Raw genomic sequence first — 22,343 nt, forward strand, 5'->3', positions numbered from 1 at the left:
ATGAGAATTGGTTCCTTTACAGAGATCAAGTATCATCATTGATCGCGAACACGTTCGTAAGAAAAAAGTCTACTCAAACCCACGTTCTTCATGGGTTTTCAACCATTTAAGCCGTTTACGCAACAAGAAGAAGCGTTTGTTTCGTCAGGCAAAACATGCAAATAATTCAGCCCGTTGGTTGAACTATCAGCGAAATAACACAATACACCAAGACAGTGCGCAGTGCAAAGCAAAATTTCTTTAACAACACACTACCTCTGCTTTTACAAACAAACCCACGAAAATGTTGGTGGTAGGTGGTACTAAGGTGGTTGGTGGTAGGTGGTTGGTGGTAGGTGGTTGGTAGGTGGTACTAAGACAAGTCTGGTTCAGCTCACTTCCACTGATGATGTTGCGGTTCCAGTTGATGAATGCTGCAGCATGCACTGTCCTTCATAACACGTTCTCTGCAGCTTTCAATGTCGATGCTTCCGCTTGCTTTCCTGGTGTACCCAGCGAAAGTTTTGAGTGAATGGAACCAATAACTATCGACTGAACTGGTGTTCGCAAACTTATTACGAATCTAAAAATTTCTTCTTCTCGATCCCCGACTCAATCAATTCAAAAATGCTCAAATGTGCAGAACTGTGCTCGGCCATCATTCTGTTTAAACTTTCTGAGCAATCTTTGCATCAAAATGCCCTTCCTGCTGATTGGATAAAAGGGAAGGTGGTTACGGTTCACAAGACTGGTGATTCACATTTTCCTCGTAACTACCGTCATATATCTTTAATGAGTAGTCCCTGTAAAATGATTGAGCATATTTTGTGTTCCCACATTATTAGGTATTTGGAGTCTAAGTGATTTTTCAGTAATTGCCAACATGACTTTAGAAAATATCTATGGTGTGAAACACAGTTGCATTCTTTCACTAGCGATCTGTTCATTAACGTAGATAGTGGTTGTGATACTGACTGTGTTTTTGTCGACTTCGCCAGAGAGCTAGTTTGACTCTGTTTTTCATGATTTACTTATTCTTAATTATTCTTAAACTCAGCAAGCTAAACATAGATGACAATGTATTCTTTGGATCAAAAGTTTCCTTTCTAACCGCACGCACTGCGTCACCGCTAATGGTTTTTCATCTGCATCATCTCCTGTATCTTCTGATGTGCCACAATTAAGGTTCAGTACTGGGGCCACTTCGCTTTCTCGTTTATATTAACGACCTCTCTAGCTGCGTCACTCACTCGTTAATTAAACCTTTTGCGGATGACTGCGTTATATACCACAAAATTAACTGCCCCAGTGATTTGCACGAACTACAGGATGACCTTAACAGCGTTTCTGATTGATGCGGAAAATGGCTTGTTAAATTAAATATCGCGAAGTGCAAAACCACGCGAATATCTCGGCGGCATAACAACAAGCATACGTATTATTTGAATAATCTTGTATTCATAGTTGAAGAAACTGGTGATCGCCGACCACGGGTTTATTTAAAAAGGTAAAAAGACGTTTCAACTTCCACACGTAAGCCTTGTTCACAGTCTTGGTCGCCGATCACCAGTTTCTTTAGCTATGAATCTTTTACCCGACCAGACGAGATTTCGTCAAATCTTAGATTTCATTGGAATATGTATGTCAAATACATATCTAACAATGCCAACCGCATGCTTGGATATTTGCTCCGGAACTGCTACTTCGTGTCGTCCGCTGTTAAATTTACACTTGTTGGTCCAAAATTAGAGTACGCCTGCGTTGTTTGGGACTCCAGAAAAATCACGCTCACCGAAGTCATTGAGTTCATCCAGAATCGTGCCACTCGTTTGATTTTATTGAACTATACCCGTAATGCCAGTGTCACCTCAATGAAATCTGTTCTTGGCCTGCCTGACTTGTCGGCACGCCGCAAATATCATGGTCTTTGTCTTTTCCAATAAAAAATTTTCCGCATCGCTCACCCACGGCGACTCGATCCGCTCGACGGAAATGAGGTCCTCTTCGTCGAGTCCGTGGATCACCTGAAAACACAGCTGGCGTTTCCGCCTGCATACATTTCGTTCCGCACAGACCACGATAGCAAAGTTCGTGTTCCTTCTCGTCGGACTAACCTATATAATGATTCTTTCATTCCAAGAACCACTGTTGACTGGAACCACCTTCCCGCCTCCACTGCTGACATCTCAGGACACTCCCAATTCAAGACTGCCCTACAAAACCCAATTTGTTGAAGTGTGTAGTAATACTATGTACTCCCACTTATGTACTACAACTGTTGGTTGTTATAGTTCTGTACCCCCACTCCTTTCTGTTACAGCTTTTGGCCCTGAAAGTATTGTAAATAAATATATAAATGAAAGGGCAGTTTATTTAGGCAAGCTGACATAGTAACAAATTTTTCGCGTTATAGCATTTATTTAGATTGAATTAAAGCTCGCTGCCTTACGACGTGCTAAGCGCCTTCATACTGTTTGCGCGTCGAGCTCCGGACACCTGTTGACCAACCGACCGAACAACTTCCCTACCAAATTTAGGTGAGCGCTGTACCTAATGACCTTTACGGGTCGGCTCTTCGGCCACTTCCTTGCGCAGTCGACGGCCGCGGGATAGCCTGAATAAGTTGCTTGCCCACTGGTGGGGACACAGGATTCCACGTCGAGGACCCAAAGCCCCCCGCTATAGCTAGCAGTGAAGAACGCCTCCGGTGCTTTGCTTAGCATTCGGCGTGACGCCCGTGTGCCGCCCTGCACCTCTCCTGTTCAGTCCTCATCGCCGGCCGTCGTTCCGAGGTCCCCAGACTGCACCAATGCGGCTGCAGTCTGGGGACCTTGCTATGCTACGATCAACACAGTCCACTCACCCAACTGCCGACCCCTGCTTTGGTGGCGCCTACAAGTAAGCTCCATGTCGTACACCCTCGGTTTACTGCGATGCCGAAACCTCCTCCCGTCCCTGCATACTGTCTCCGCATTCCGGTCACAGCAGCGACGACTCGTACCGCATGTCGTAATCGCATCACAACAGAGAAACCATCCTCACGCCAGTTCGACACCCAGTGCGGCCGGACACCCGGACACGAAGTCCACGTCATAAGAATATATAAATGGGTCGTTTGGCTCCCCAAACGTATCCACGTCGGCGTCTCCTGTGAGCCGCTGCTGTAACCAATGGTCACGCTTGGCCGTGGCACTAATGTTGACCTTGTCATCCTCGTTAGGTAGTTCGGGGAACGGCAGTGGCAGTCACCGAGCAGGCCAAATGCAACACGGGATGGATGGCGCCCGATAGCGTGAAGGAACGTCTACCATTCACAAAGGAGGAAGAGTGGCAGCTCAAGAAGGTACGGGAGAAAATGCGAGCACGATATAAAACTAAGGAACGTTGATAGAGGAAAAGAGAAGGTGTGGTCTTTTTATCGCGCAAATAGAAAGTACAAAAAAAAGAGTACATGCCTTGGAATTAACCAACGGCTGCCAAATGACATTGAAATGCTTTGTGTAATTTTACGGCAATATACGATGCGACTTAATTCTCTCTAAAATATTAGCGGACCTTTTGGCTACTTGCCACCATCCTAAACTATCGTTTAGGCGGTTCAGGTTCACCCCAGGCCATCCGCGCATAGCCTGGCTATATCGCATCGACGGCGTGAAAACTTTATAACGGGGTTACCTGGCTTTTTTAAAAGCGAAGCTCTTTAGCAAATCGTAATTTTTCGTGCCCACAGTTAAAAATACCAAGAAACTGCCGAGCGCGCGCAAGTGAGCGTGGGCCTCGCGGTAACCGCAGGACTGTTAACTAAACCAAGACAATGCCTAGCGCGTGTGTGCGTGCCTCGCAGCTTCCGCCCAGGGTCCTCTGCGCACGTTTGTCAAGCCAAGCATGCCGGGCATGCTTAGGGAGAAGGGCTAAGATTGCGGCGACCGCCATACAGTTAAAACAAACCACGAAAATGCCGAGCGCTCGTGTGTGCGTGCCTCGCGGCGACCACCCAGCGACATCGGCGCACGTTTGCAAGCCAACCATACCCACTTGGGAGATTGGCCAAGCAGGCCAACCAATTTTTTTGCATTGCAAGGCCATATTGACGAAAATACGTGTGTGTATCTGCGCATGCGTGCGTGAGTGCACGCGTGTGTGCGTGAGTGTGCGCGTATGGGCGCGTGTAAAAGTGTGTGTGTGTGCACGCGCGTAAAATTGTGTGTGCGCGCGCGCGTATGTGCACGTATAAGTGTGTGTGTGTGTGTGTGTGTGTGTGCGTGTGTGCGTGCGTGCGTGCGTGCGTGTGTGTGTGTGTGTGTGTGCGTGTGTGCGTGCGTGCGTGCGTGTGTGCGTGCGTGTGTGTGTGTGTGTGCGTGTGTGTGTGTGTGCGTGTGTGCGTGCGTGCGTGCGTGCGTGTGTGCGTGCGTGTGTGTGTGTGTGTGTGTGTGTGCGTGTGTGTGTGTGCGTGTGTGCGTGCGTGCGTGCGTGCGTGCGTGCGTGCGTGCGTGCGTGCGTGCGCGGGCATTGACAGCGTACAGCCTGACAGTGCGCCCATACACTTTCCCACATAGCAAGGTGTTGGGAGGGAAAGACATTGGTAGCGATCATGAGACTTCGAAAATACGGCGCGGCCAGAACACTCCCCGACGGTCGTTGACGGCGGTGACGAATGACTCTGGCCTCTACGGTTCTCCAATAGGTGAATGGTAAAAAGCGCAAAGGCTCATGGGTATATTGTCTGCTCCCGCGGAGTCACGCCACTTCAAGTTCGACAGCTCTCCTGGCCTCCCGTAAGCCGGCGGCTTTCACGAGCGTGCGTGATAAGTTTCCACCGAAAAAAAAAAAGGCCCACGCATCGCGCATTCAATGAATAACAACAATAATTCCTACTAGGGGCTTCTCAGAATGTTAAGCACTCTATGACAAATAACACGCACACACGCACGCGCGGGAAAGCCGCCGGCGTAAGGGAGGGAAGGAGACAGCTGGAACCGAAAGGGGCAGGAGCAGACGACGTACCCATCGACCTTTGCACTTTTTACCGGTCACCTAAAGTGCTTTTGTTTGTGAGCGTTTTACTCTGGCGTACACACGAGCACTGGGAGAGTGAACTTGCCAGCTCGGACCTAAGTAAGCAGCTTTGGCTCACTGAAAGGGCGAAGACGGGAGGCCGCACCAACAGAGTCCTGGACTGAGGACCCCGCCCACTTACAAGCTCGATCTCCCTGTTAAATAAAGTTTTCTCCTCCCCCTCCTCTGGCGTCCGTTGGACCCCTGCTTCCCCCTCTTTCCTTCTCAGCGTGCGTCAGCTATCACTGGGCCTATTGGCGGTGAGCGCGACCATGGACGGCGCATGCGAAGCGCGTCTACGGGACGTCGTTTTAAGGATTCTCGCATTTGTCGTCTGCTTCACCCGGACTCGCTCTCCCTGCTGTTTCTGTGCGCTCGGTTGACTTTGGTGCTTCTCCGCACCTGATTTTCCGTGTGCGTAACATTTTATGTTAATAAAAGACTTCAAATCGCATACACTAGCTCAAGGCGCGATTTAAAGTATAGTTTTTGATACCGCTCCGGAAGAAACACTGCCGGGGTCGCTCCATTTCTTGCGAAGCCTAGGCGTCAGTTCTTGTATTCAGCAATCTTCCGAACAAAGAGAACAGCGAGCTGCTAATAACCGACAACAGCGAAAATGCAAGAACGACCCTTAAAATTTGGAGCCGGATATCTCGGAGCACAGACACGCTAGAAGAATTCTTCCACCTGATGCTGACTACAAACACGACTGCCTATACCTTTTTAATACAAACATAGCCCTTACTGCAGTGAACAAAATGTAATTATTCAATTGGAGTTCATTGGTATGCGGACAGTGGTAATTATAATCTCACTTTGTGTCCCCCTGGCGACATGACTTATGTGCACAGGTGGCCTTCGCGTGCATCCCAGTGCCTATACTTTAAGAGAACCATAAAGTTTCATTTTGAACCCCCCCCCCCCCCCTGTATACAGATGCCTTCTGACGTGATAAAAAATCTGAAATAGGTATATTTTCTTCCTCCCATAACTGGCCCTTTTCGGTTCATCTTGTTGACTTTATCCCCATCTTCTATGATGAATTCTTGGCAATTGTCTTGTCTCTATACGAAAGTTGAACATACAAATGTTGTCTTCAATAATAATTTCAGATTCCCTATCCGTATACGCTTAGCCCATTCTCCTTGCAAGACACTTCTCTCCTGCGGTCGGTTCGATCGCTCCTGCCACCCAGTCCTACTGAAATTCGCTTTTGGGGGGTTCTTGGACATGCGGGGCTCACTATTATCCAAGCCGCAGACTCACTGGCAAGGATGGCACTCTCCGGGTCTGTTGTCGACGTCATTGAGCCAACCCCTTTAATAATCGGTGCACGGTACTCTAGGTTATTGGAGCTTCAAGGGCAGCAAAAAAAACCAGCTTTGTTGTCGTTGAGGGATTTGTCTCATCTAAAACTATCATGGAAACCTGAAGAGTGCCCTTCACTCGACTTAGAGATGATTATTACGGCCCTTCGCTGTCGTTTGCCCCAGTTAAATAGGCACCTACACAGGTCTCGCCTGGCGCAAGCTGCTAGGTGCAGCAATGAAGACGAGTCTGTTGATCACTACCTTTTGACCTGTGGACGAATTTCAAGCCTCAGGCGTCAGCTCCTTGAGGTGCCGCTTCATAGTCTGCGGAGAGCCTAATCAGTGCCGGCTCTTCTATCATTCGGGGCTTCAGAAATGGGGTTCTGCCGTCGAGATGTTTGCCCTGCCCTCCTGCGCTTCATCGAAAATTCTCTTACATTCACAACGCAATTCGATTATTTCTTGTGGCACCTCATGAAATTTCTTCAAATGTATCCATTTCTGCATCTTTTTCAGTTCTTTTATGTGATCACTGTTATGTTTTAGTTTTTCGCTTCCTCACCTAAGGCATAAAAAAAACTTTCAGAACCCTTTAAATTATTTTCCTGGAGTGCTTTAATTAAATACGAATCTTTTTTCTTGTCTATAACCAAGCCAATCCCCTGATTGCGCACGCGAAAATAACACAGTATCAATAACAACAACACTGTGCGACAGATCCACGCGACATTGAGTTTCTTTAGAGCAGCGCGACATCATTATAGCGAAGGGGGTGAGTGTCGGGACGTAAATGAAGAAACGTTCCGATACGCTTCTCAAGCCCTTAAACACCTGTTTTTGTGAAGCAACGTAGACGATGGACTTTCTTTCTACTCCCACTTCCCCCACTTGACGTAGAGTCTTCCTGTCAAAATAAAGTATCTCTCTCTCTCTCTCTCTCTCTCTCTCTCTCTCTCTCTCTCTCTCTCTCTCTCTCTCTCTCTCTCTCTCTCTCTGCTTCCTGTGCATAAAAACGTTGCCATCCCCAGCGTCATCCTATTCATCGTGATAACCGCCAGCAGTTAAATGTCCACAGCAACTATGGCCTCTCCCGGTCGCAGCCGGCTGCACCTCAGCGCGGCGCAAAGCGCGCCTTAATGCGAGTATTTTGAACATGACGCGAGTCGTTTCAGTGATTTTGCAGACATAATCTGCTTATAAACTACATACTTCAGCGACAACAAAAGAAACTACGCGAGAAAAAGCAGGCGGTATCTCGCATTTAGCGCAATCTCCTTTCAAAACGCGTGCCTGCGTTGACATCCGGGGTCGTCGTTTCGGCGCAATGATACACTGCATAAGCTCTTGCCGTTCAAGCCCGTTCTTAACTTTTAAGCTATGTTCAGACTACCGGCGCAAAAGCCATATCGTGATCTGAGGACGTAAAAAAAAAACGGCGTGTCACGAAATTCGGTTTGCTGAGACGTGAAATGATGTCATTTTTTTAAAGCTATTACGACAGTTGCGGCAACAGTCTGAACCTGGCCTCACCCGATTGTACGCCCCCATCCTGCGCCAGCCGCATTCATTAACGGCTGCAAATTCCATCCCAAGGTATTCCGCCTCCCTCGGCTTCTCTTTCCATGTTGTCGTCGGTGATTGCAGAAGAGAAAAATAAGGAAGCGGTGCGCGACGAGAGCGCGATCTGTCTGGTCTCGCCTTCTCCGCCCTATGTGCTATTTGCGATGAACATGAGACACTAAAGCACTTCCCATTACATTTCCATGGATTTTCAATGACGAGACAACGCCACCTTGCCAGGACATTACAACGTATTAGACTTCCTATTTCCATGTCTGCTTGGGGCCGCATCACTGGGATATTGCCACAGACGGGTCGCTGCAGCCATTCATGCATACGTGTCCGAGACCAGGCGTCGGCCCTGTTATAGCTGTGAGCATTACGTGTACGTTTTCTCAAGCTCAACCTAGCTTTCCAATTTTTAACCAATTCTCTCTCGTAATTGCGCGCTGTTTCTGGATGTACACGGTTAGTTATCTACATTTCAGTGGTTGTAAGCGGGCGCACTAGCCCCTTTCATCCCCGATCCCTGACCAATCAGCCGCGTGGGTATACGTGTCATGAGACGAGGAACAACAGCAGCAAGTTCCAGAGTTCGGCTCTGAAGGACGTCGATTCTTCTAGCTGGACCTCAAGCTTTCCGCCTAGCGAAGATTACCTTCACGGCACCTCCGGATACCGACCCACCTCGAAGTAACCCCTGGAACCTCGCAGCCTGAATGAACACGGGTCTTCGCCGCCTGGACAACTGAATTTTCCCGGCCATGGGCGATAACGCCTTGGCAAGGATTCCCACGCGGTCTCTTCAGTCACTTGGGACGAACTTGCTCCGCAAGGCGCAGTCTCTGGTCAAGTATACCATAGCCCGCTCTCCATGGTCGAGCTGATCCTCTTCTGGCTCGGTGGCTGACCCGCTCTGCCTCGTGCGTTGTGACGCGTCCGGTAGAACTGCGTCTGCGACTCCTTCCTCGCGCCATTCTTCGGCGGGGGACCTGCTGGTCTTGGTCGAGGCTGCAGCCACGCACCGACGCCGACTGGGACCAGTCGGACGGGACAGAGCGCACGGGACGTCTTCGTCCATCATATAGACTTCATCGGGCCTGACCTCGCGCGCTGTGGTCCCCACGCATCTACCGCTTCAAGCTGCCTTCCCTCACCGTAGCGCGACGGCCAGTTCATGCATGCTTAGAAGGAATCCTTCGGCCGCTTCGCAACGGGCACTGCCTTGGATACCTCCAGTATCTTTTTGCCTGTGCTGCTTCGAATGGACGGTTTCCGTGATTCTGGTTACTTCCGGATTGGAAGAGCAAACTTGTTACTGTCCCCTCTGTTCACGCCAATTTTCCCTTATTTTGATCTTGATTGCACGAACAAATATATGCGCCGTGCTTAGCGAATATTCGGTGCAATATTGCTGGCATGCGGCGATTATTGAGCCCAGTGTCTGCCTGTCTGCTGTTCATTGTCCGTTAGTCTATTGCTCCAGTGCCGGCGGCAGCTCAATCGCATAGCGAGACATGCCAGGAAGCGAAACCGATCATAACAGGGTATAGTGCATGCGCATGCGTCGCCAAGAAAAAAAAAACACCGTTATTTGCGGGGGAGTAAAGCAGGAAGGAATATGGTAATAAACGTTGGAAATATGAATGACTGCCAACCTAGCAGTTTAACTGCTTCATTGCTGACGTGCGACTCACTTGGCGCATTAATAGCTGCTACTTTAACCAGCACCACCACATGCAATAGGCAAGCCGAAGTAAACCTGAAGAGGCGGGCAGATGCACATATACGCGAGTTGAGTAACGTGCGCGTGCTAGCTACAGCAAAATGACACGTAAAACGCCCACCTCCCCTCGCGGGAACCCCTGTGTAGATGCGACGCATAGGGGGTCCCGTTGTTGTTTCCGTTAGGTTGATTCTCCCATCGCGTAAAACGTGCCGTGAACCCCCTGCCGCGGCTATGACACAACGTGCCGCGCCTATGACGCAACATAATCCAACACAATCCACTTTAATCCAATCCAATCCAAATCCAAATCCAATCCAAGCCAAGCCAAGCCAAAGCCAAGCCAAGCCAAGCCAATCCAATCCAATGCCCCTCGCGAGAGTGTGTTCGCTATCGGAGAGGAGAGGGGGTGAGCGGCAGAGAGCGCAGCTGGCGCGGCGAGGAGAATGGGGGAGGGGTGGATAACGCCGACGGCGACGACGCCGGGGGGACAAGGCGAGTGAATCAGATGCTCTGCATCTAAAACTTTGCAATTAAATGGACCTGTATTCCTCCAGCCAGTAGTCGAAAAATGATGTGCAGAGTGTAGAGGAATATGACGGAGTAAGCGGATGGAGAAGCGGGAGGCGGGGAGTCTTCCCCTGTTATACTCGGGTGTTTTTACCCGCTAAAGTCCAGCGACTTTAGCACCCGCCACTACTGCAGCGCCCTCTGCATCAGTCACCGCCACAAACACAGTGACTTGCCGTCCAAAGACAATCTCGAACGCACTCCCCGTACACCTCCCCCTCAGCACAGAGGACTGACAACTCTGAAATTCATTTAATTTCACGCGGAGCAAATAGGTTGAGGAATTTATTCTAGAACAAAAGCGCAGTAGCAGCTCTCGCAATGCGGACGCGATATCGCGGGGCTCTCGGGAGATTGCCAACAACTCGGTATACGAACATAAACAGGCTGTCGGTATGACGGCAGCCTGGGCGAAACGTAAATGCGAATCGCCATCACAAAGTTGGCCCAAAAAATTCGCAAAGTCTTGTTTCCTCTTCCGGCTCCCCTGAGGACACATCCCGTTGCCTATTTTTTTCCCCGCCGTTTGAGGGCACGTTCCACTTCCCGGGATAGAGAGGAAGGGTCCGGGATGGCGTGACCGTCGGGTGGAAGGATCCGCTTTTCCTCGTCAGCGAACGTTGTCGCTCCCGCGCGCCCGTCCGCCTGCTTGCTGATGTGGTGACTCGAAGCGCCGTTTCCCGGTGACGATGGTGACGGGGGCGGACAGGGGTCGGCCACGTTCGGGCGCCGCGCACCGCAGCGGCTCAAAAAAGGGGCCGACGACGGCGCGTTCGGGGAATGGAACGTGATCTTGAGGTCCAGGCCGAAGGTGTTAAACTGGCCGAGGGCCGGTACCAGTTGCTGTTGTGGCCGGGAGGCGACGGTGGCACGAAGGCGGTTCCCGTCTCCCGTATCGATGACGGTGGCAGCTGGCGCTGGATACAGGAGTCGGTCGGCATCGCGACCAGCGCCGGCCACTGCACGGACTAATCGACGGGTGGCGTCGACGTGGACCTCGCGCTGGGCAGGGCACTGGCGGTGGTCCCCAGGTCAGGCGGCGGGTGCGGGGTCTCGAGAAGTGTCCTCCGAAGGGCTCCTGCGGCACCACCACCGCGCCAGCCTATAGTTGGCTTGAGACGTGGAGCCGGACGCCGCGGGGAAGCTAGTTGGACATCAAGGACGAGGCGGTTGGCGCCCGATGCTTCTCCCCGAGGTCCTGGGCGCTCGGCCGAAGGTCACAGCCGAAGCTCCAATCCTCGGCGCTCACCAGCCTGCCACGTCCAGTTCGATCTCAAGTCTCGAGCCCAGCGCTGGCGATGATGATAGTTATGCGTTCGATGATGATACTCGCACTGTACTACATTTCTTCCTATTCTGCAGTAAAGTCATCGCGATAGATTAATGCAAGATTATGAAAAAGGCTAAAGAAAGCCTTGAACTTTCAGTGATTTAAAATTTTTCAGCGCATTCTGGTGGGGTCCGGGGGTCCCAGACGTGTGATAGGCGCTGTTCGCAGAACATCTAAAGGCTTGGCCTATTTGATAAGTTATGGCTTAGCCAGCATAACATAAATCTAGCGAAGGCTTGATAAAAAAGCTAACCAAATTAACCATATACGCCAGTGTATATCGCGAATACCAATATTTCAACAATTTCGTTCAATAATAATTCCATTTCTGTCATCGCCTTCAAGGATACAACGCCTTCAGCAGAACACAGCGCACGGCAGTCCTGAGTAAAAGGACCCTTACCACCAAATTGCGCGAAATCGCGGACACAAACGTGGACCTTACACTTGTCGAAATCTTACCTGACAAGAAGACTCCGCAAATTCTCTACATTTTAATCTTCTACAGCCACCCTCAAATTTAGCTACCCCAGGTACTTCACGGTCAGCCGCCAGGGAAGAGGCCACCCGTTGAGTGTGATGGGCGGTATTGCCTGTCGAGCCCTGCATCCTCCCGGGTGCAGCATAAGGGCCTGCGTATTGGCCTCCGAGAGCTGCAGGCCACGGCTCCCGAGGAAGACTGCAACTGCGCCCAGAGCCTCCTGGAGGCACGCCTTGACTATGTGGCAGTCTTTGGTGGGGCCATGGGTCCAGAATTGCACGTCGTCAGCATACACCGCCACCTCCACTGGGTGTCGCAAGCCTGGAGGGATGCAGTCGGGGAGAGGAGCCAGCACTAAGTTGAAAAGAAACGGGCTCAGCACGCTTCCCTAGGGCACCCCGGAGCGGACGTCTCCAGGACTGCTGGTCACCCGGCCGACCTTCACCCGCAGGGTCCGGTCACGCAGGAACACCCGGATGTAGCCTCCTAGGCGTCCCACAACGCCCATGCCGTCCAGGGCTTCCAGGATGGCCCCGTGGGCAACCGTGTCGAATGCCGACCGCATGTCCAGCAGGAGCAGGAAGGCCACCTCCTTGTCGTGGCGGGCCTGTTCCAGCATAGAGATGACGTCCCCCAGGGAGTCAGCCGTGCAGCGGTGCCGCCTGAAGCCGCTTTGCTGCTCCCGAAAGACGCCGCTGTGGTCCGCAATCCACTCGAGACGGGCCAGGGCTGCACTCTCCATGACCTTCCCAGCAGCCGACGTCAGGGACATAGGACGGTAGGACTCTGGCTCCGTCGGGGGCTTGCCGACCTTGAGAATTGGCGAGATGAGCCCCAGGAGGCAAGGTGGCGGGAGGACACCAGCCTGCCAGACCCGATTGAACAGTCGCGGAAGCGGCTCTGAGTCAAGTCCAGGCTCCGCAGCATCTGGTAGGTAACCCCGTCCATACCAGGAGCGCTCCGCCGCTTGGGGCATCGATTCAGGGCGGCTTGCTGCTCACGGAGCGTGATGTCCTTGGAGCAGAGGGACACCACTTTCTGGTCGTGTGGGGCGGCTGGCGCCGCGTCGGGTGAGGCCGCAGGAACTGGAGGCGGGGTTTGAGCGGCCTTGGCAAACTGGTCGGCGAACAGCTCCGCCAGGGCCCCTTCTGTGATGCCCAGGGATATGGCGACCGCATGCAGGGGACGCCGGCTGGTGGTGGTAGGCCCCAGCAGATCCTTAAAGATACACCAGGTTCTGCCCGGGTCCTTGGGAGAGTCCATGGACGAACACACCGACTCCCAGCCCTGCCTGTGACGCTACCGTGCCCGTCGGCGGCATTGGGCGTCCGCCCTCCAGTACTCCGTCCAGTCCTCTGGGCGCTTGCTTCGCAAAGCCATTCTCTGTAGCTGGTTGCGACGGGCCCGAAGCCGTAGCAGCTGCATGTCCGGGAGTGGCGTGCAGATAGGTACCTCTCCCCGTACCGTTGCCTTGTCGGCGCTCCGCACAACTGCTGCGAGGAAGTCGACTTCAGGGTCCTCGGTGCATTCGGTCATTTCCTTGCGGAAGTCGACCCAGCTAGTGACTGCGTAAGCCCTTGTGTCGGCTCGCTTGCGGTGGTTCCCGGGGGTGACCAGTATGGGGTAGTGGTCAGAACCCCACGTGCTGGCGGCGGTCTCCCATGAATAGGCGCACCGCTGCGTCACCAGGGTTAGGTCGATGCATGACTGCTGGACCGTGCCACGGCGGACGAAAGTAGGGCTGCCGGTCGGACGAAAGTAGGGCTGCCGGTGTTGACCACGTGCAGTCCACAGGTGGTGACGGCGCCTAACAGCTCTCGTCCCCTTCGGGTGGCTCGGTGACTCCCCAGGCAGGGTGATGTGCGTTGAAGTCGCCGCACAGTACAGCGTCCGAGTCCAGGTTTGCGCACAGCCGGCACAGCGCCACGGCGTCCCATGGTTTCTGCGGCCGGATGTAGACGCTGGCCACGGTAGTGTCCGTTGTCTCCATGTGTGCTGTCACGGCGGTACACTTCATTGGGCCGTCAGCAACTGGGGCCAGGTCAACAGGAGCACTGTTGAGGGTGGCGCGCACATAGACCGCTGCCCACGACTTTCACGGTGGGTGGGTGGTGTCGCGGCACGGTGTGCTGCTGCAAAACCTTAGGCGACAGCTCGTGGCGCTGAGATGACACACGTAGCCCGGCAGGCGCGGCGTGTCGCTATAGATGCCAACAGCGCGTGCACCTTCGCATTGGAGGGTGCATTACGCTGCAGGGCACAGGTCTGACCTTAGAGCAAGCAAGAGTCTGCGCAGGACCAGTGATAGGCTTGAGAGAGAAATTATCGAAGCGTTCTTAAACGAAAAAGTGGGCGAGTCAGTCATCAAACCATATATTGCCCTTTCAGCGAGAGAGAGACTGAATTCCTGAAAAACGGACCAGAACACAACAATGGGTGACGTCAGGTGTGAATAACACATAAATGCAGTTTTTAATGCGATAGCGTTATTAGGCTCATATTTTAATGTTACCGTGGCTGCTAGCCATCCGCTATCAGCCATGCCCATCAAGCACCCGCGGAAGCACGTCATCTGTTCTAAATGGAAGCTACAGCTGAGGCATCCAGATACGAGGACTTGCCGGACTTGCTATAATAGGTATAAAAGAGAGTATGTGGCGTGTAACTGCACAAATTTTAAAATAACTTTTGGAATTTTCGCGGCCCGGTCACCGCCGTAAGCTCGGTTCGGCGAACGATGAATGGTGCCAGGCGGCCAAATTAAGAAAGCCCGAACAATAGGTCACCATGTGATCCCAGAGAACAGCCAAGTAAGAATCCTCGGCATGGCCCTACAAAGAAGAGGCAGAGCCAATCTCACAATCGGGACAATAGACGGAATCTTTGGCCAGTTGTCCCGCATTGTAAAAATTCTCCCACCTCCCCTCGCGGGAACCCCTGTGTAGATGCGACGCACAGGGGGTTTCGTTGTTGTTTCCGTTAGGTTGATTCTCCCATCGCGTGAAACGTGCCGTGAACCCCCTGCCGCGGCTATGACGCAACGTGGCGCGGCTATGACGCAACACAATCCAACACAATCCACTTTAATCCAATCCAAATCCAATCCAATCCAAGCCAAGCCAAGCCAATCGAATCCAATCCAATGCCCCTCGCGAGAGAGTGTTCGCTATCGGAGAGGAGAGGGGGTGAGCGGCGGAGATCGCAGCTCGCACGGCGAGGAGAATGGGGGAGGGGTGTGGACGGACAACAACAACGCCGTATGGAGGGACAAGGCGAGTGAATGAGATGCAGCCGCATCTAAAACGTCTGTACAGGGGAAGAACAGGAGGGGAAGAAACGACAAAACTTACACAGGCACTGATATGACCGTACAAGAAACCTTGCCGCACTGAAGAATTGGCCAAATGGACACCATCATCAGGGCAGTATACGGGTACTATAGGCCAGGCCTCACTCGCCAAACATTCACGATCGCCTCAAGGATATTCAAACTGTGTGTTACAATTCTTTTGGAGAAATAAGAGGCCACTCTCATAGTGCAGAACGAGCGTCTGGGAACAAACATAATTGGGGCAGGTTATTCTACCAATTAACCTCCAGAGAACGAACAGCTGGATGTCATGATGGATATGTCACCGAGCCGGTGACTTTCCATAAAAGCCCTCCTCCTACCGAAAAACAGATCCAAAGGGATCCAATTTATGGGAATTGTGGAAACCCGCGATGCCGACTCGGTACGCGGTTAGCGTTCTGAGGCCCGCGCGGCTCTTCGACGACGCCGCGGCAAGCTTGCTCAATAGGATGCAACTACAGGGGAGTTCGCTTGTGCTTTGTGAGATGGCGCCGCTGCTTCGGCGCGCTTGGAAGCTCGAAAGTCGCATAGGCGGGGAGGCGGCTCGGGGACTTCGGCAGCGGCGCTGGGGGCAACCGTTTGGTTGCGCCTAGCGAGTAGATGACGGCGTGCGGCAGCGGAGCGGCCCGGATCTTCCCTTCCAGCCTGGACCGACCGTCGTCCACTGGTAGCACCGGAGTCGACCGACTCCGACCGCTCGAGCAACGCGGGACCCGTTGACAACGTAAAAGACGGGAGTGCTAGGGTGGTCCGGGGAATAAACCCCCTTGGAGGCCGGCGTCGGTTGCCTTTGTCTCTTGCCTGCCACCCACGCCGGCGCCGTTGACACCGCAGCCGCGAGCGTGTGGAGATCGCCCGAGTCTGACCCACCCACAAATTCCAACGAGGAAAGCTTTAAAAATTGGCTCCAGTCCACGCTGGCTGTGAAGGTGATTGGAAAGCAAAGCTTAAATGACACCCACAGCAATCAGTGCCCATGCGACGTGGTTCCGGACGCCGCCCACGGAGGTCAATGGTGAGCGCGGCACCTTTCGTTATTAAGTTCTACCAGGCTTCAGAGGATAGCTGATAGAACGTGTCTTTGTTGCGTGGGTTATTCGCGTAAGACTATTTTCGTTCAGTGGGAAAGTAGTACTTTGGACAGCCGTGAATTTGAAAGCGTTGAAAAAAATTTGCTCCAAGCCACGCTGTGAAGGTGTTCGGAAAGCAAAGCTTTAAACGACACCCACAACAATTATCCATGCGACGTCTCTTGAATTCACACACGTGGCTCTACAAAAAGTGAAACCAGAGATTCTGCCAGCGGTTACCTGGAATTCGCGGGGGCGGCGTCCCGAACGCATACGTCTGCCACGGCCGGGCTAGAACGACGCCGCTGTAGCCCGGCCGTGAGTCGGGAGAAAGAAAACGGATAGGAGCGTCTTTCGAAGGGTGAGACAGCGGAACCTAGGCGTCCAGATGTGCTAGCTTGGGTCTACACCACCGCGCGACACAAGCGCAGACACAGAAACAATTCGGCATGTGAGCTTAGTGATTCCCATTTATACACATTTAAACTAGTTCCTTTGGTAAGTTTGACGATTGCGCGAAAGCTGAGGGAACTTTTATAATCGCTATTTATCAGAACCAGATGGTACTTTCGCCGTTTGTTTAAAACACATCCGATTTGGTATTCACAATTTGGAAAACGGAGTCCCATTCGCGGCAAGCAGTGCGCAAAAGGTAGCGTTTCTCTAACGGCCAGATGTCTGTATGAGGTTTGTACATTTTGTTTTCCTGCCCTGCAAACTAATCCTTAACGTACCTTTGCCGTACGACCACTTAATTCCGCCGGGTCTGGGTTACTCAGGAGGTGCTGTCGAACAAGTTAATCAAGCCGTGAGAAGGCACCGCGCAATGGACGCGAAGCTGCATCAAAACAAGCCCAAAACAACCGCCGCTAAAGCAGACGACAAAGCCGTACCACCGACGCCGCCTGCGGCGAGCAGGCACTTCCGCACGGGGAACGCTGGGTAAATTCGCCGCGCCATCTCCAGTGTGCTCTGTGAGTGAAACCCTCCGTCCCCCCCCCCCCCTACCCCCGCCGCCGCCTCCGCTGCGTTAGGAGTTTGTTGTCCCGCACGCCACGAAATAACCGTTGGCTGGTAGAGCTAGAACGCTTTGCTTTAAAAACTATGAAAACACTGTATACGCCGACCCCGGGACGTCCTATAGTACGAAGGCAACAATTCTGGTTTCTTCAATGCAGGAGAGATTCTTCAGAGATTCAGAGATTCTTCAATGCACAATTATCCTACCAAAATCCTCGTAAACTCGTATACACGCGTGCTTTACGTCGATTACGACTATCACACTCCCTTCCCAAAGAAATATGGAGTACGTCTGCATTTCCTACGCCTATAGGAACACCATCCCTTCCCGTGCCACATGGGATATCAACACTGAGAAATCGCAAATTCTGCGGAGGATACGCACAACACATATAACCACAAATCTTGATGGGCGAAAATGCTTCGTAGAAAACGTCTGACATTAATAAAGCTGTGCTAAATACCGGAAAACACCCGCTCTCTTCTGCGATATCTGGTTTTGTACAAGAATGCTCTCAGGGGTGAACAACTTAAACGTTACATATTCCAGTTATATCGACACGTGGCAGTATGGTCTGACCACCCGGGCACCCCAAAATCAGCGTGAGCTGACCCTGGGAGCTGGACTTCGGCTTCAACCCTTAAAGGGGCCATGCAGACAGAACACAAGTTTGGTTCGTTCGGAAGATTGCCTCGTTAGAATCATGCTGACACCACTTTCAGCGTAAACTTCGCTCAAATAAGCTATATAATTAGGAAAAAATAGAATGGCCATGCGACTCACTAGCTGATTTTGCGCAACAGAACCTACGAGGTCATATGCCATAAAACGTGCTGTTTTCGCTTTAATGTGATGCATATTCATTTTATAGCAGTAAGAATAGCGGGGTGAACATGGAAGTTATGAACGTACACGTAAAAATAATACTAGAGCGTACTATTGTTGGTACTGTGCGCACTATGCTTGTTATAGCCGCACAGCAGTGTGGGCTTTGGGGTTTTCTGACACGACACAGGTGAATTGGAGTAAGCGACATTGTCTTAAAGGGGCACTGACACAAAAATTTTGCATCTTGTTTTTTTTGTTGCGATAAGTAGCTAGTGACCTACTTATAACCTGTAGAAACCTCATTTGCTTCAGCGTGCGACGGTTGTTTAATTAGAGGCATTTTAAATGCGGCCAGTCGCAGTTTCGGTTTCAGCGAGTGCCGCGAAACGATGGATTTTGTGGATTTTGTGTGAACAAAGCTGAACACGTGACCGTCGGAGGGATATCACAGAGCAGAGCCGCCGTAGCACTGTCGAATCCGCATCGACGGCAGTTTCTGCGAATGCCCCCACGTACTGATCTCGTGAGGCGCTTAATTAAAAAGCGACCGTGGATGTGACGCAGGCGCTGCGAGTGCAAATGCTACCGCGGCTAAAGAACGACGCGCGACGCTCGAGACGGTGGGTGGCAAGACGCGCGCTGGGAGCAGCCGGCCGGTCTGCCTACAGGTCCGCCTACAGATGTGTTCGGCTTAGCACTGCGGCGGATGTTCTAGTGCCGCTCTCGTAAGCGGTGCAGATGACAATTTTTAATGCAACCCGCCATCGCATCATTAACTCCTTTCTCATGTAAGCCACCATGGTCGGGACTTGGGGACAATTTCGTGCCGCGGTAACAAGCTATCACTCGAGCTACCTGCGCCGGTCTGGGCCACTTCGCGGCCGTGGCCGCCGCCTGCACAGCGACCGTGCGGCTAGCTCAGTGGGCTTTTCGTGCCTCCGGCGCGTTTTCGCATCCAATGGTAATAAACAGTAATAGAAAGAGAGTGCCCGGAATCGCTGTAGAACTTTGGTCGCGGCCAGCTGCCCCATGAGCCGACGAAATCACGGCGCCTCCGCCGCCAACGATCGGGTCGTTCGTTCTCGAGAGCAGATGCTCCGCCCTCCGGCCCTCCGATTGGAGCGGCGAGCCGGACGAGCCGGCGAAAAACGCCGGCAGTGCGGAAGCGGCAAACACAAACTCGTGACGTGTTTGGACGTTGTTTATTTATACAATATCCTCGGGATGTCGATTGCGCGTGGTCATCTGCTGGCTGCTCGGTTGCGTTTCGCACACTTTAAAATTGATTTTAAATATGCTCTAGGCTGTATTTGCCGCTGATATTTTGCAGATGATGTATATGTGTTCCCACCAATCTATCTCCGAAGTTATCTCGCCTTCAAAATTTTGTGTCAGTGCCCCTTTAAGTGACCCTGTTTGTCGAGCACCCCATGTTTCACTTAACAGTTACTACGTGCCGTAACAAAAACAAGCCAGGTGGAAATGCATTCAAAAACAAAGCAAAGGCTAACTGCGGTGCGGAGCAGTATGGTGGCGCCATTTAGGAGCACCGACGGTAAACTAGGCCCCGCCGCTCTAGCCCGGCCGTGCCGCAGTACGCGGCAGAGCCTAACGGCGCACTAACGTTCGCTTGAAGAACTGCTCTTGTTGCGTCATCGCAGACGACGTCACGAAACACGCGTTTTGGCGAAGAATCAAAATTTTAACCTAACTTGATTTGTTTCTCAGTGAATAAAGCATCGCTTGCTGTCGGACAAGCGCTGGGGGTACTATAAAACACCATATCTTTCGAATAAAACAAACTTGTATTTTGTCTGCATGGCCCCTTTAAGGAGGGCGGGCTTTCCCGCAACAGACAAAAACTTCACCACATTGCACCAAACTTGTATGCCGCGCACACAGGGTAGCGGCGCGCTGAATCATAACAGCCTCCATAATCTCCGGGGTTCCAGGTTTGTTGTCGATCTAGATTAGACAGCTCGAACAAGGCTGCTCCTGATCGAAAAAAGTCACGTGGAATGCAAGAGGTCTTTGTCGAATTTGCGTAATTCATGTCTGCACGCAACCCCTGTGACATTTTCTCCTGCATTCTAAGATTCGTACGGAGGGAGCATCGACTATTAACCTGACCCAAGCCTCCATATGTCGAGAGATCCACCAACAAACGAGATGCTGGTCCACTGGCAGCTCCTTCGCTCTTCCCCCGACATTTACCACAACATTTACCACAGGGGTTGACGGAGCATAATCGGCCCCGTCTCACCGCACGAGGCTGCCCGAATCCGCTGACCGAGCGTGTAGTGGGAGTATGAACATTTACTGAGGGTCAGGTTGAAGTACGGGAGTGCGGTCAGCCTTCTTGGACCAGGAGGTTGAGAGTCTGCGCTGCTTGTTTTATTTATTGAATACTGCCAGCCTGAGAGCCAGGCCTTGGGCAGGGTGGGATTACATATTTACATTCACAAGGACGCAGTAGTTAACTGGGTACATATTAATACAACACAGAAGAAATAACACGACACACATTGACAACATTTGTCAAGGAACAAAAGAAAACAACAGAGAAAGCGCATACGTGCACAGAATTTTACGCGCATGACACTTAACGCGCCACTGCAGAAGAGTGATCCGATAACAACTATTTGCAATTAGAAAACCACGACACGATGACAAAAATTGCTATACAGGAATAACGTTAAAAAATGTACTCGGAGAAAAATGTTTACACATCGCTCGGGTTACCAGGGTCGTTGTTGATCCAGCGATGCCTTGGTCAGCGTGGTCTCCCACTGCTCAAAGTTGGGGTTCGGTTGAGGGTGTGGGTTGTGCGGGCTAGGGTAGACTAAGTGTGAGGGGAGGCCACAGTCCTGGCGTAGAATGTCGTACAGGGAGGGAGATGATGTGGGCGAGAAGCAGTAGGTGCCGGTTTGGTCTGTGCCAGATGCATGCCTCGTGTATACGTGGGTAGGGAAGGGTGACGGGAAAGTTATCATTCCCAAGTATGCAGTCCTTAAGTTTAACGTAACCATTTGCAAATTACCGCTATGCGAAATGTTAACTCCAATAGTTTGAAATACTCTAAGTGAAACACTGGGCGACTTTCCATTTGCCTTAGGAGCACTACCAGGCTTGTTTGTGGTCAGTTAGGGATACCGCACCTCCTTGCATGACTTTCGTTCACAGCCTCCTCTACTCTTACCGAAATATGCTGGACGCCAGAGAGCGCGACCAGGCTTATCTGCCAAGTGCGTCCCTGTAAGTCTATCAGTCAGTCAGTGAATCAGTCAATCAATCAATCAATCAATCAATCAATCAATCAATCAATCAATCAATCAATCAATCAATCAATCAATCAATCAATCAATCAATCAATCAATCTGCCTGTCCGCCTGAATTCAGAACCTGAGGTGCTGATTTGCCTGAGCATCTGATGTCCGAATGAATGAGGGTGAAGACAAGTCACCTGGAAGGCTGTGGCTCGAGTTGTAACAGTGGGGCTACCGACGACGGGTAAGTAAAGCAGAAGGCGTAACACAAGCTGATAGCGTCATTGAGAGCGGGAGCGCCATGGAGTGATGGGAACAGACCTTCGTACCAAATGGGAACATCAGTGACGGTGACCGTCGTGTGTTCAAGTGAGTGCAAAAGGGCCATCTAAACATCCAATGTAAACATTCTTTCGTAATTTCAGTTTGCACTAACACACGGCAAGTTTTCCCTCGTGGCTTGGGGCCGGTGACGTCTTTCTGTACAACTGAGAACAAACTTTTCCCCGATGCCAATGTTTCCGCCGTACTTACCTCGTTCAAAGCATGCGAGTTGTCGTCATTCCTGAAGTATGGCCATGGAGACTTGGAGGAAAAGGTGCGCGCGAGTACCAACACGATGCACTCGCATTGAAAGCAATTTCAACACGCCCCTTTTGATCGGCTGCCACATTTCCACACGTCCCGGCATCAATGCCTAGTGCTTGTCTAATAAAAGTTTATTCAGTCAAATTCCAGATGTCGATGCAATGAAACCTGAAGCCATAAAAAACGGTAAATGCCTGCTGCTCG

Source organism: Haemaphysalis longicornis, unplaced genomic scaffold, assembly GCF_048455015.1.
Source record: "Haemaphysalis longicornis isolate Haplotype H1 unplaced genomic scaffold, Haemaphysalis longicornis Haplotype H1 scaffold_7, whole genome shotgun sequence".
Classification (NCBI taxonomy): Eukaryota; Metazoa; Arthropoda; class Arachnida; order Ixodida; family Ixodidae; genus Haemaphysalis; species Haemaphysalis longicornis.